The sequence below is a fragment of the Drosophila mojavensis genome, unplaced genomic scaffold (genome assembly GCF_018153725.1).
Source record: "Drosophila mojavensis isolate 15081-1352.22 unplaced genomic scaffold, ASM1815372v1 contig_136, whole genome shotgun sequence".
Classification (NCBI taxonomy): domain Eukaryota; kingdom Metazoa; phylum Arthropoda; class Insecta; order Diptera; family Drosophilidae; genus Drosophila; species Drosophila mojavensis.
Window position 1 is genome coordinate 7,965,576 of NW_025318667.1, and position 14,042 is coordinate 7,979,617.

The 14,042-nt window shown below is 35.9% G+C and overlaps 1 protein-coding gene across 6 annotated transcripts in view; it reads left to right on the top strand.

Moving 5' to 3' along the window:
- The window catches only part of LOC6584966 (teneurin-a), a 301,718-nt gene that overhangs the window by 108,781 nt on the left and 178,895 nt on the right, over positions 1–14,042 (top strand). For 2 of the 6 annotated variants that reach the window (XM_015161024.3, XM_002010566.4), the window contains exon 1: positions 6,104–6,899. The exons of 3 other annotated variants lie outside the window; for them this stretch is intronic. The gene's annotated coding sequence lies outside the window, so the exon portion shown is untranslated. Of the gene's footprint in view, positions 1–6,103; positions 6,900–14,042 lie in introns of those variants that run through there. One more of the 6 variants, XM_044009053.1, reaches the window with a different exon arrangement.

Here is a 14,042-nt window from a genome sequence, read left to right on the forward strand (position 1 = left end):
TTATTGTCCTGCCTCTCGCATCTGAAATTGAGGGTTAGCTGCCTGGGCTTAGCTCTCTATATATACATATATATATAATATGTATATACATATATATATATATGTGGCCTAGGCTGTGGCATTAATAATACATTTCACTGGATTACATCAAGGCTTTCGAGCTGCCATTTATTTTGTCGCCGTCACGATAAACGACGGCCAAATGTTGATGGGGTGGGGGAAGTGGGGAAGTGGGGGATGAGGCCGAGGTCTGAAGGGCATCGAGAGGTTTGCAAAACTTAAATGGATCATTCATGTGGCTGGCGGCTCACTTGACAGAACAGCTCTCAGCTTGTTCAATTCAATTGTCACTTGCAGCACTCAGCGAACAGCGAAATGTCAGCTATGAGATTTTTGCATTTTCAATTGCTTGCATTCAACCTCTTTCAAGTTCAACTAATGCCTCTACTACGCTTAGCCGAGTTTTCACATTTTATTGGAGTAATTGAATCGTTTCATATCTATTGTTTGGGCAGCATTCAATTCCTTTTCAATTGTTCAATTCAATTGTCACAACACTCAACGAACTGCGAAATGTCAACTGTAAGATTTTTTCATTTTCAATTGCTTTCATTCAACATCTTTCAAGTTCAACTAATGCCTCTACTACGCTTAGTCGAGTTTCAATTGCTTGGGCAGAATTCAATTCGGTTTCAATATGGGGTCAATTTATATTCAATTTCTAAATTTCTTAGCTATTTTATTTTTATTTTTTTTTTATTAGGTATTGAAATTATTTTTTTTATTTCTAATTTTTGTTTGTAATTTATTTAGTTAGTTTAATATGTAAATCCATATATATTATTGCATATACCGAAGCTCAACCATTTTCGTTCATTTCACTTTCAATGTTTTCACCTTTCAATTAGCTGATTAGGCCAACAAGGCCCTAATTTGTTAATCCATCACAATATTTAGACGCCGCACTTTTCAACAGCTTTCAATCAATCTGGGGAGGAGAGCTGTGCGATTTCAATTCAATCTTAATTCAACTTTCCATTCAATTCAAACAACTTTCAGGGTTGATTTATGTCGCCTACCCCACCCCCCCCTTGCTTTTTCCCCTCACTTTTCATATGATGTTCAGGGTCAATATTTTAACGTATTTCAACGTCAGCAAATGTTGATTTCATTGGCAGCTCGTTAAGCGTTGGAGTTTTTTTTCTCTTCTTTTTTTAAGTTGGCTTCCGCCTTCGTCCCCGCCCCCGCTGCCGCATCTTTTGCGAGTTTTCCTTTTCGAGTTGTTTTCCTTGAGGAAGATGCACGCTGACAGCTGAAGACGTATGATGGAAATTAATAAAACAAGCGTAAACACTTAAAAGGCGCTCCGGCTCCGGCTCCGGCTCTGGCTCCGACTCAATCGATTCCACGCGATTGACTCTTAGCTGACCCCAACACCCGCCGCTCCCGCGCCCACCAATCCGGCCTATAAGCGGCAGGCACAGTGAGGCAAAAAAAAAAAATAAATAATAAATAAATAATTGAAAACAATCATTAAGAAAGGGCTGAAAGAAAAAAACGTACTGAAAAACTTAGGTACAGCGCCCTCTACCTCTCTCTCTCTCTCTCTTTCTATGTGTATCACTTAATTATAACTGTACACACGCACACACACACACATCTCTATATTTCGTTCTTTGTTTTGGGCATTTCGATATTTGTATTATTTCTTTTCGTACACCTTTGGCAGCTGCTGCTGCGACCTCGCTGTGGGATATGCGGCACAGACAGCGACGCTTCAGTGTTTACTTTTTCACTTCATTAAAGGAGTTGCTTGCTGAGTTCGCTCTTAGCCGACGTTTCTCGTATACCCAATAATAGTCAGTGCTTGTGGGCATATATAGTACTGCCTGTGCTGCAGTCACTGAATGTCTATTTCAGGCTAACTTCGTTGGGCTGACCTCAGAGAACTCGGCGATAGCTATGGGTAAAGCCAAGAAATTTGGTATGCAGACTTACTTCGGCTTTACTTATGGAAATATATTCCGAATTTGGATTACTTTCATTGAGATCTGCAATTATAAACTAATTTTAATTGTATATGATTAATTATTTAACAAGTTTTTATTTATATCAGTTCTTCAACTCGTCTTAGTCTATCCGTACTTCTGGCTTATGCTAGCGCTATGGAATTTCAATATGAAAGTCATATGAACCCAAGGAACTAAGAACTGACTCATTCTAGTACTGTAAAATTAGGTATATTTGCTAATATGGGCTTTATATGCATAAATATGTATAATTGCTGTTTGAGCTTTCTCATGCATCTAATGAGTCTGAATAGGTTAAACCTAAAAAATCAAAAGCCTTAAGCTGATTTAATTAAAACATATTGTATGCAAAATATAATATAATATAGAGTAAGTATATTTTAGTTGGCGTCTCTTAAAGAGTTTCTTCTACAAACAGGGTAGCAGTCAGTCGTTCAGTCTGCTTTATCTTCCTGTTCGTCTTCTCACTTCTTGAGCTGTTATTACCGCACAACCACGAGAGTCGTAGGAGTTGTACAACATATTCAGAGAATGGCGCGACGTCCAACTGTGATGGGTCTCGAGATACGAACCACGGAACCGCAAAGCTGAGAACTAAATGCTAAAGAATGAGAGGGAGATAGAGAGAGAGAGCGAGAGACTGAGTAACCCTGCCATATTATTTATTTCTTTATTATTAATTATTGTTTTGATACCTCTTTCGCCCACTCTCTCTTTCTCTCTCCATCTTGTACTACCTATCAATCTATATAAGATTTCTGTCTCTTGGGTGACTTGATTTGCATATCTAGAGGCAGCGCAGGGGGTTCCTTCATTTGTACTTGCAATTAGCTCATGTTGGACTTCTTTCACTCATCTGATATTCCCTTAATTTCGCTTAATTATCTTCAATTGTTTAATAGCCGTCTGATTTGGCTTAATTACACTTTACAAATCGCCAAATTAGCCGGCGGCAATTGAAGTTGAATTCGCAACGGTTGAAAGCTACATAACTGTATTTATATAATTGACGCGCTGCAGTTTCAGTGGATTGAATCGACTGATTGGATTGAACTTCAAGCTGAACTCTGTCTCCATTCGATGCTGCATTTGCTGCTTAAGCATCAGCCAATGCAAAGTTGAGAGAGTATTGAAACAGGTTGAAGAGCTAAACGCATCGAATGACATTATTTACAGGCTAATTAGTTCAATTGAACTTTTGTCAAACTATAGAAAAGACATTTGATTGAAAATTGAATTGAATTGAATGGAACGGAAATATAATTGAATTATATACATAAATGAAATTCAACGTGAATTGAGAACAAAGCAAATAGTTTTCAACTTCAATTAGATATCAATCAGATTGGCGATTTCTTAGAATTTCTATCATATCATTACCGAATGAGGATATATCCTTACTACCGAATACTATAGATAAATATTAGATAGAATGAAAATAAAACTCTCGAAGAGTTCCCAAGGTGACTTAATTCAGGTTTACTGGAATTATTGATTGGAGCAGTAGAATAAATGGAAATCGAATGCACTTTTCAAATAGATCAATTTCGTTTAATTGTGTATTACACACAGGCACACAATCAAATGCGCCCACACACCCACACACACACATACAGATCGCAAAGAGCGAGGCTTACCGTCGCTAGCTTATAAATCATATCATATCATATCATTTTACCAGCAGCAGCAACAACAACAATGCGGGCCCACGCAGCAAATAGCTAAACAAAGTAACAGAGAGTGAGCGAGAGCGAGAGAGAACAGCATGAGGAAGAGGGCAGAGGCAGAAGACAATGAAGAATAACAGTCTCAGGCCTCGGACCTCAAGTGGCGCTCAAAGCCGGCGCTCAAGTGTGCACACACACACAAACACATGTGCGTGTGCTGTACAAATGATGAGAGCATAACCGATTGGGAGAGCGAGCGAGCAGCAACTACAACAACAACCACATGGCTGGCCAACCATCGCTCATGTGAAACTCATAAATTCACGCCGCGGCAGACAACGGCGTCGTCAGCGACGACGACGCAATTAATCTGCCTGCTGCCTTGCCTGCGCCGGCCTGCGCAGTCGCCGTCGTGTGCGCCTTCGCCTTCGCAGTTGCCGTCGCTGTATGCCTTTTGCGCCAGCGCAGCTGTTGACAACGTCGCTGTCGCCGCCCGCTGCGCCCGTTGATTGACCTTATTATTTTCTCTGTGCGTGTCAATGCGTGTGTGTATGCGTGCATGAGAAATGTGCCCAAAATGTGTTGTAACTGTTTATCGATGAGGGACAAAACAACTGCAGTTTGGCACTTGGTGGCTGCTCAAAACGAGCGAGAGGGCGAGCGAGCGGGGAATTGGCTTTTGCGGTTATGCCGAGGTGTCATATTACGTCTTGAGTTGGGTCTGCGACGGCAGCGCAGCTTGCGAAAGCCGCTGCTCCGCTGACGCTTGCGCCGTCTGTCATTTATAAGACTTGAAGAGCGCATTTATCAATTATAAGAAGCTGCATTTAGCATGATTAAGGGATGGTATAAATTGGCGAAGCCGATATATATCGTATTGCTACTTAAGCAATTGCTTTAGATGCAAATATTTACAAAATAAATCTATAAATTTAAAAATTATTGTCTATATGAGTTTATTTCTAAAAACTAAAGCAAAAAATATCAATAAATTGATCGATTACCTAGCTGATCTATACTAGAATATAGGATATACTAAGTGTTAAAGTTCTATTTGCCAACAACTTAGATTCCACAGAAATCCTTCAACAAGTTGTTTCCGAAATTTCGCAACATTAGCAAAGTTCACAACCCGCGAGGCGCACTTTCCTGTCGCCCGTATAAGAGCTTCATGTTGCCATAAAAACTGTGCTACGACCAGTTATCGGCCGCCGCTCTTAAAGGCACAACTAAGAGAATATAACAGAAAAGTTACATAAAAATTGTTGTTGCGTATAAACAAAAATATTGGCTATAATTTTCTAAAAACTCTTGTCCAATTGGGATGAGAAAAAAATGGCGAAAAATGGAAGCAAATTCAATAAACAAAAAATTATTTTCATATGAATTTAAATAATATAGGTCTTTTAGCAAATAAATAAGTCTTGTTCGATATGTAAACAAGTTTATATAATTTTTTTTGTTCAATTAAAAATTTTGTTGCATATTTTTTTGTGAACAAAAACTGGCGTAAATTGTTGTAAAAATTGATTGAATGGCAATTAATGTGAACAAACTGTTATACACGCATAATGCGACGCAGTAAACAACATGGAACAGCTGTTCGGCTTTAGTGGCAGCAGCGCAACAACAGAAACCTGTGGCGGCTAACAGGAGCGCTATCCTGTAAACTGTAAACACGCTCAGCGCGCGTATAACAGTCACGTGGCTCAGCTGAGAGCAACAGACTGAGAGCGAGAGAGAAAGATTGAGAGCGAGAGAGCGAGAGAGAGCAACCGCTTTAAAGTAACAGAGCGCATTTAAGCTGTTTGTTTATGTTACTGTTAGCATTTACTTTAGACAACAAATGCAATTTGTCAATTGCGGAGCTGCGGATGTTTGAAGAAGAATAAAAATTAAAAAATAGATAACGGAAAATTGTATAAATATAGTAATATATTATGCATATTAAATTAGAATTAAGTATTTTTATATGTTAGTGTATATGTATATAATTTTTAATATTTAATATTTTATCATCAACATTAGACATTTTTACTTAATTTTTTTATAATTTAAAATTCCATTATTTTGCATTGTTTGCCAATTTGCTTGACTAGTTGAGAGGCGCTGACCGGTGCTTAACAGTCGCTGCCGCCGTCACTGTTAAGCAGCAGCATCAATGTAATCTATTGGGCCGCTTACAGAGGCTGTGAGAGCCACCCGCATGTGTTACATCTTTGTGTGAGAGCGCCACGCTACAGCATATGCAGTTGCGCTCTCTTGCTCTTTCGCTGTTGTGCGCTCACGTGCTAAACGGGCTGTCAGACAGGCAGGCAGGCAGGCAGGCAATAACAGCAGCAGCAACAGCAATAGCAGCCAGCAGCAGCAGGCAGCAAGCAGCAGGCAGCAGCAGCAGCAGCCATCGTGACGGGTACGCATTTAGTTCTGTGCGATTCATTGAAGCGTTTGGACACGTTGTCGGTGCGTGTGTCCCCGTTAATCAGCGCCAACCGATTTCGTTCTCGTCTCTCACTGTGTGAGCGCGCTCGCGTGTGTGTGTGTGCAGGCTTATATTTTGCTTTGCACTTCTGAGTGTGTGTTTGTATGTGTGAGCGCTCGTGTAACGCGCCTTACAGCAGCCCAAAACCAAGCAAATACAGTTACAGTAAAAGCAACAACAACTGCACATAAATATTATCGCATTTGATTTGTGCATCTTTTGTTTTACGGTTATTCGGGCATACGCTCTATTTATTCTATTTGTTCGTTATTTTTTTTTTTTTTGCCAATTTTTTTCAAGTGCAAATTGTAACAGCAACAACAAGTACGTAAAAAGACTTGCAAAAATCGAGAGTGAGCGGTAAAGTACCGCTAGAGTGTTACGCGTGGAATACTAACGACAACAACAATAACAACAGCAGCAACAGCAGGAGAAGGAGAAGGAGACAAAGCAGAAGCAACAACAATAATAACAGTTGCTGCAGCAGCTGCGGCTGTTGGTTGATTATTTGTTGTTGTTGTTGTTCCTCTTCTGCTCCGTATATTGGATATTTCAAGAGACGAGCAGCAGCAGCAGCAAAAGAAGCTGCAGAAATAGAAGAAGTTGTCCAAGAAGTGGAAGCAGCAGGAAACCATTTTACAAGTGCAGCGACAGCGACAGCGGCAGCGACGTCGACGTCCAAAGAAAAAACACAACAATTGCCAAAAGGAAGCAACAAATGTAGGTCAAATACTGTTATTAAACATTTTCAAAATCAACCCAAAATTAAATGGGATACATTTTGACTAAAAACAAATATTATTTTTGGCAACTTTGTGCGCCGTTTCCCCTTTGCGCCTTCACGTTTCACATGCGATTCATTAAACAAAAAATTAAATTGCATATTAAATATATGAATAGAACAAGTTGAGAATATTATGACATGACAATATAAAATAACATATGTTATAATAGTGTTGATTTATTTGTGTTATATTAGTTCTCTGTTTCCAAAAACTATTCAAAGGTCTTACATCAAATAATACATGCTATAAAAAATAAATTATATAAAATTAATTGATAAGACAAAAATCGAGAGTGAAATATATATAATATTTTTCAATATTAGAAAATCTAGTCTCATGAATATACAATAATAAATTGATATGCCGACTTTAGTCTCAAAATATGAATGAAACTGTTTCATTCATGTTTTGAGACTAAAATCGGCATACAAATTTATTAAATACAACTTTTAGAAATAGACAGATTTTGCTTTTTTAATGAAACTCATCATTCATTTTGCACAGAACAAGTTTAACAAATATTTTTTAAGGCATTTTAGAAGATTTAGATTTCCGGCACAGTTTCGATATGATTTAAATAATTATAAAATATACTGAAATTAAATAATAATAAAAATAATAAAAACTAATTGCAAGTTGCAGATAAAAATATTGAAATAAACAAATTAAATTTAACTACAAAAATGTAGCTGATAATAATATTAATATAAACAATTTAATTAATTATATTTGGTATTAAAATAAATAAACCAATAAAAGTAACAGGTTCATTCAAATATTTGGCATGAGAATTGAAATAACTAATAGAAATAATAGTAAAAAAATTAACGTGTTTGCATTTGAAAAAAGCCGAAAAACTAAACTACATTTTTATTTAAAATCAATCAATTTAATTCAATAAAAAAAAAAAAAAAAACAATTGAAAAAAAGTATTACAAATAAATTAAATAATAGCTTAATTTAAACTTTACATTAAAAAAGTGAAAAATGAATATGAATTAAACTTTTAATTTTGATTTCAATATTAGTTAAAGTCTTCATGATATTCAATTTACTAAAATATATTTACTAAAAAATCAAATAACCAAAAAATTGACGAATATATTTGATTGAACTAATAACAATGTTATTTTCATATGTTTAATTTTAAATTAATTGGAACTTGTTAATAAATAAATAATTAAATTTCATACACGCAGATAAACTATGAAATTACACAAAACTAATTTGTCTAAAACAAACTTTTCCATCTCAAAACTCAAAAAAACCCATCAAAATTGTTTTAATTGAAACTTAAAAAGCCATTCAAATATTTTCGCTAATTAATTTGTTGAAATGAGTAACAAAATCAAATAAAACAAATATATATAAATAAATATAAATCAAACATATATATATAAGTAAACATATATATATATGTATAGATAAGTATCTTACATAAAGATGAGTCGAGACGTTTTTGATATATTTTGTTTATCTTTGCGTTGCTCTTTGCTTATGCTCGCTCGCTTGGCGGCATGCGAGTATATTGGCTTTGTGTGAATTGTTCCTGAATTGTGATATATTTGGTATATAATATCAAAAGTAAGAAATATAATTGCCTAGATGATATTTTCTATTTAGCTCATTTTCGTGGACATTTAATCTTTTAAAATATATATCAGATATTTCTCTTATTATTTATACCAAAGAGCACCTGCTATCGGTCTTGACATGAATTGGTAAAAAGGGTATATTGGCTTTGTGCATAGTCCGAGAAATATACATCCATATATCCACTACGATCTGCGAGGCTCTGAAGCCAGTCCCCAAGAAGTTTGCTTTAGCTTCCCCATTGGCAAATTGGACGAGTATTATGCAGTCAGTTGGACCCATTTGCAATAATTTTAATTATTATTGTTTCTTTGCCTTCTTCATGTGGCTTGCACAGGTTGTTTATTGCTGATTCTGCTGTTGTTGTTGCTTCTGTCTGATGTTCGATTTTGTGTCTTTTGATGGGACCGTAAATCCAGCCGACGGCAATTCGCAAAGCGAACTCTTCACATATTCCAGAATAAATAAATACGCAATCCGAGCAGCCGGCAAATGGCAAATCGTAGTTCCACAATTTTAATGGAACTGCGAGCATGAAGAAAATAAATCTTGCACTTTTAGCAATTTGGCAAAATATGGCAAATAAATAAAAATCAAATTGAAATTAAAATGGAAATATATTTGAATATGCAAGCATATTTGACACAAATACGAATACGAATACGAATACGAATATGAATATGAATTTTAATATGAATATGAATATATATCTGTAGTAGTTCAATGAGTTAATGGATTTGTGATTTATAGTTTTAAGCAAATGCTTTAAATGTGGCTGCAATGAGTGAGTGTTGGAATACGATGAAGGGCGACAGGCGACGGGTCAAAGTGCTTGAGCAAAATTGCAATGGCATAAAAGTAACTAAAACTTATATATCAATATGATATCGTGTTTGTAATTAAATTAAAATCATAAAAAAAAATCATATCATATCAGAATTCACAATTTTTACTTTTATTAAGAAATTAAAAAACTGAATTTAAAACTTTGCCAAAAAAAATTTAGCTAACAGAAATTTTGCTTAGAAGTTTCAAATATTTAGCTACAAATTAAATTATATAAAAATTCACAAAAAATCATAGTAAATACAATTTTTAAAAATCAATTATTTCACAATAAATAAATATTCTTATAATTAATTATCAAAAAGCACATATATATTATATAAATAATGCCCAAATAATAAAGCAAAATTAATAATAAATTTTATTGATTGCTTCGCATGCAGCGCAGTAAATTCACGTGTGATATCAAAGGCTTTTCCAATTGAGTAGATTTTCCATTTCACATATGCTAGCTGTGATAAGGGTAGAGATTTTCATTTTGGCTTTTCATTTGATTAGATGCTTAAGTGATGCCAAACTCCAAGAAGAATATGAACAAGGAAAAGAGGAAGAAGAAGAATACAAGTTTAAGATAAATGTATTTTTAAAAGAAAATTATGCTTAGCGAAGTGAAGTGAAAAACTTGAAAAGTCTTTGAAGAAGTCTTCAGTTAAAAAGGTGTATAAACAGAGAGAAGGAGAGAAACATAGAGAGACAGAGAGAAATAAATATATAATATTTATTATATGATATAAAATTATAATATTATTTTGATTTTTAATATCATTATATTTTATATAAATTTATAATCTAAATATAAAATCTATATTTTGAGAAATCTTAGCTTTTCAACACGAAAAAAAAAATAAAATAAAAAAAAAAAAAATATATAATATATATATATTAAACATATCTATATGGCAATACATATAGAATCATCACTGAATGCAACTCTTGTCTCCTGAGATTCCTTCAGAGTGATTCGATTACAGTAAAGACTTTTCTTTTTGCTGCACTTTAATGTTTTTATATATATATATATTTTTAGTACTTAATTCATATGTTCTGCTTCTTTCCACAAGCTGTTTGCTTATGCCGTTTAAAGCTGTTGCCATCATCCATATCCCATCCACAAATTTGATTGATTATAATATTTTGCTTCGGCACCGGCTCCGGCTCCGGCTCATGAGTGGAAGGCGTGGCCGTAGCCCCGCAAAAATTAGCTCAAATTTCGCACAGCTGTTGGCGAGTATTTTGTACAGATATTATTATTATTATTAATATATATACATACATATATATGTATACTTGTGTTTTTTTCTGCTGCTTCTTCTCATGGTGGTTCCTTTGCGTCGTTGCCACATTTCAGCGAAGGTCTCCCGTTGAAAATCAAAGATTTTTTTTTTTTTGCTGCCTTTTGCCGTCAGCTTTGTCCTGATGCGCAAATCCTCAGCGGCGCGAACATCATTATCGGCATTAACTTGATTATCAAGCGCCGCAAATGTGGCGCACAGCTGTTGGCTGTTGAGCAACAGCAGCGAAAAGCAGCAAAATATATTGTATCTGTAGCTGTATCTGTATCTGATGGATGCAAGCGGCCAAGCAAGGGCATCTTCAGTTACCTGTTACCTGAATGCTAGAGCTCAGCCAGCTCTATTGTAGCTGCATCTTTATTTGTATGTGTAGCTGTAGCTGTATCTGTATCTCTAGCTGCATCTGCAAATGTATCTGTATCTGTATCTGTGCCGCTTTGTATCCTGTGTTGCAAGTGCTGCAAATTAGTGCAACAGAAATGTCAAAAAGACTGCCGCTTGGCAGCAAGGTGTTGGCAGCGCTGACTGACAGATCTCTCTCTCTCTCTCCTAGTATCTCTTTCTATCTCTCTCGCTCTGAGTGTGTATCCGTAAGATACACTTGCAAATTGTTATAGTTATAGATACAAAACCAAAATAGCTAGCGCAGGCAGACAACAGCAGTACCAGCAGCCGCATCAGCCACTTGAGATGATTTATGATGCCAGGCAGTACACACACACACACACACATACACACACACCATTGGTGCAGACAGGCAGCATCAGCGTCTAAAATAACAAGCCGAAAGAGCAGTTAGCTATAGGGCTAAACCGCAGCTTCTAATACACTTTGTGCGGAGGCGAACTTGATTAAAAGCTAAGAAAGCTTAACTTGCTTGAGCAGAATTTGTGAATCAAGCTAAGTCCAGCTTCAATTCGTATTCAATTTTATTGGAATGAAAGCACTTGATGAATTAAGCTGTTGATCTTATCAGATTTTATGAGTCCAGTTTGATCCAAGGATCACTTTAGACTTAAAAAGCAATTTTGAGAATTTTAATTAGTTCAGTTAATGAATCATATTCATATATTCATGTGAACTCTTTTTATCTTTATATTCATACTCATTCATATTCACATTGAAATAAATTAAAATTAATTAATGTATTTTCATATTCACACTTCTATTCATATTCATTCATTCACATTCACATTCATATTCATATTCATATTCATATTTTTTATTCATATTCATATTCACACTCACATTCATTTTCATTTTCATATTCACATTCACATTCACATTCACATTCACATTCACATTCACATTCACATTCACATCACATTCACATTCACATTCATATTCATATCAAAATTAGCTACTTTCTGTTTGCTTTGTCATTTGTAGTGTGTGATTACTGTATTTACATGAGATTACAGCATCTCTCTCAAAACCTAAAGACTTTTTGCATTAGAGCATTCGACTCAGAAAAAGGCAAAGGAAAAGGCTCAGCCATTGATAGCAGCAGTCAGCGCGATTTGAGTGTCTTACAGCCCATATTTCTCGCTCTCTCCCTTTCTCACTCTCTGCCTATCTGTCTCGTTCTCTGTCTCTCGCTCTCTCTCTCTCTCTCTCTCGAATGATTGTGCAAAAGAGGCAAAGTTCTGAGCCTGAGACATGGAATGTGCGCGCCTTTACAGAGGTGTGAAGGCAGGTAGGCGAGGTGAGGCGAGGGGTGCGAAACCGCTTGGGCACAGGCAAAACCTTGAATTGAAAAATTCCAAAAACAAAACACGCAACAACAACAACAGTGCACAGGCAACAGCGACAATGATGCGGCTAAAACGAAAATTGAAGGTAAAAAGAAGCATTGCCAATGCGCCGTCCAGAGCTCAGAGCTGAGGCACTTGGCCGAAACACTTGGCCCACAGGTATAGACACAAACACAGACACAGGCTCCTGCTGCTGTAGCTCTGCTCTAGTCTCCCCAGTGCTGCTGTTGCCATGGCCTGCGTCATTACCGTCATGCCTTGTCATAGACAACATCGTTTATTTTCCAGCTACAGCTACTCCGACCGTCCCGTTCGTCCGCCCTCTCGCCTTGTCGCTCACTTGGCCAGTTTTTCCATTTGGCACCTCTTCGCTCTGTGTCTGTGAATCAGCACAACTGTTACACACACACACACACACACATGCATACACACACATACACGGACACAGAGCTAGGAAAACACTTGACTGATTTTTCGCTGTTTCGTTATTGTTGTTGATTTTGCGCCTCTGCTGAACTGAACTGAACTGAACTGAAGCTGGCCAACATTTTGCACGGCATCTTCATGCTTATCACTCTTCTTCCTTCTCCTCTTCTTCTGCTTCTTCACTTCAATATGTAGCTGTTTCCTTTAGTTTTTATGCGTAATATACATGAAAAATAATATAAGCAAAATTTCTCAAGCTAAAATCAAATTTTAATTACATTTATTATGCATTTTATCTTCGTCTTCACATTTGCAATTTCTGAACCGTTTTTGTCTTTTTATTTATCTTTGATTTTCACATTTAATTAAATAACAACTTTTGCTTCTTCTTCTTCTTCGGCTTTTTGCATTTGTATCATAAATATTGATGGAAAGACAAATTGCTTGAGCTATTTACAAAAAAAAAAAAAAAAAAAAAAAAGTGTAGCGTAAAGTGCATTTAATCAACACTTTTGTAATTTGAAACAATAATATGGAAAAACATGAACATTTTCGACATTTTGCCACAAAGGAAATTGAAAATTGAAGACAATTTCCCAGTTAAGAAATTATCAAATGTGAATCGTGATTGCAAGCAGCATGCCGCATGCCAATTGACAAGATTCGATTGGCATACATACAAATGAGACAACACACACACACACTCATACACACACTCGGACACACTCGTGGATAGACCAAATCTAAAATATGGGTATTTTCTCGTTTGGATGACAAATGTAAATAGAAACAAAAACAAAAGTATAGAAATTTAAATAGAAAATCAATTGCGTGTTGCACCATAAAATGAATTAGAGCAAACAAAATAAGAGAGAGAGAGAGGGAGAGAGTTGGCTAGAAAGAGAGGCAGCGAACGGAAGAGACGATACATAAATATTTTTAATGCTGGCGGTTTAAGGGAAAAACATCATGGAAAACCCATTTGAATTTCATGCGAAAAGTAATTGAAGAAACTATTAACTGATATGGGAGATGGAACTCAAAAGATATCAAAGAAAATGTAATAAAGAGAAGAGGATGCAATAAGTATGTAGAAATAAGTGAGGTGAGAGAGGCATAGATATGTATGTATATATGTATATGTAAGAGATATGTGCATAGGTAGAT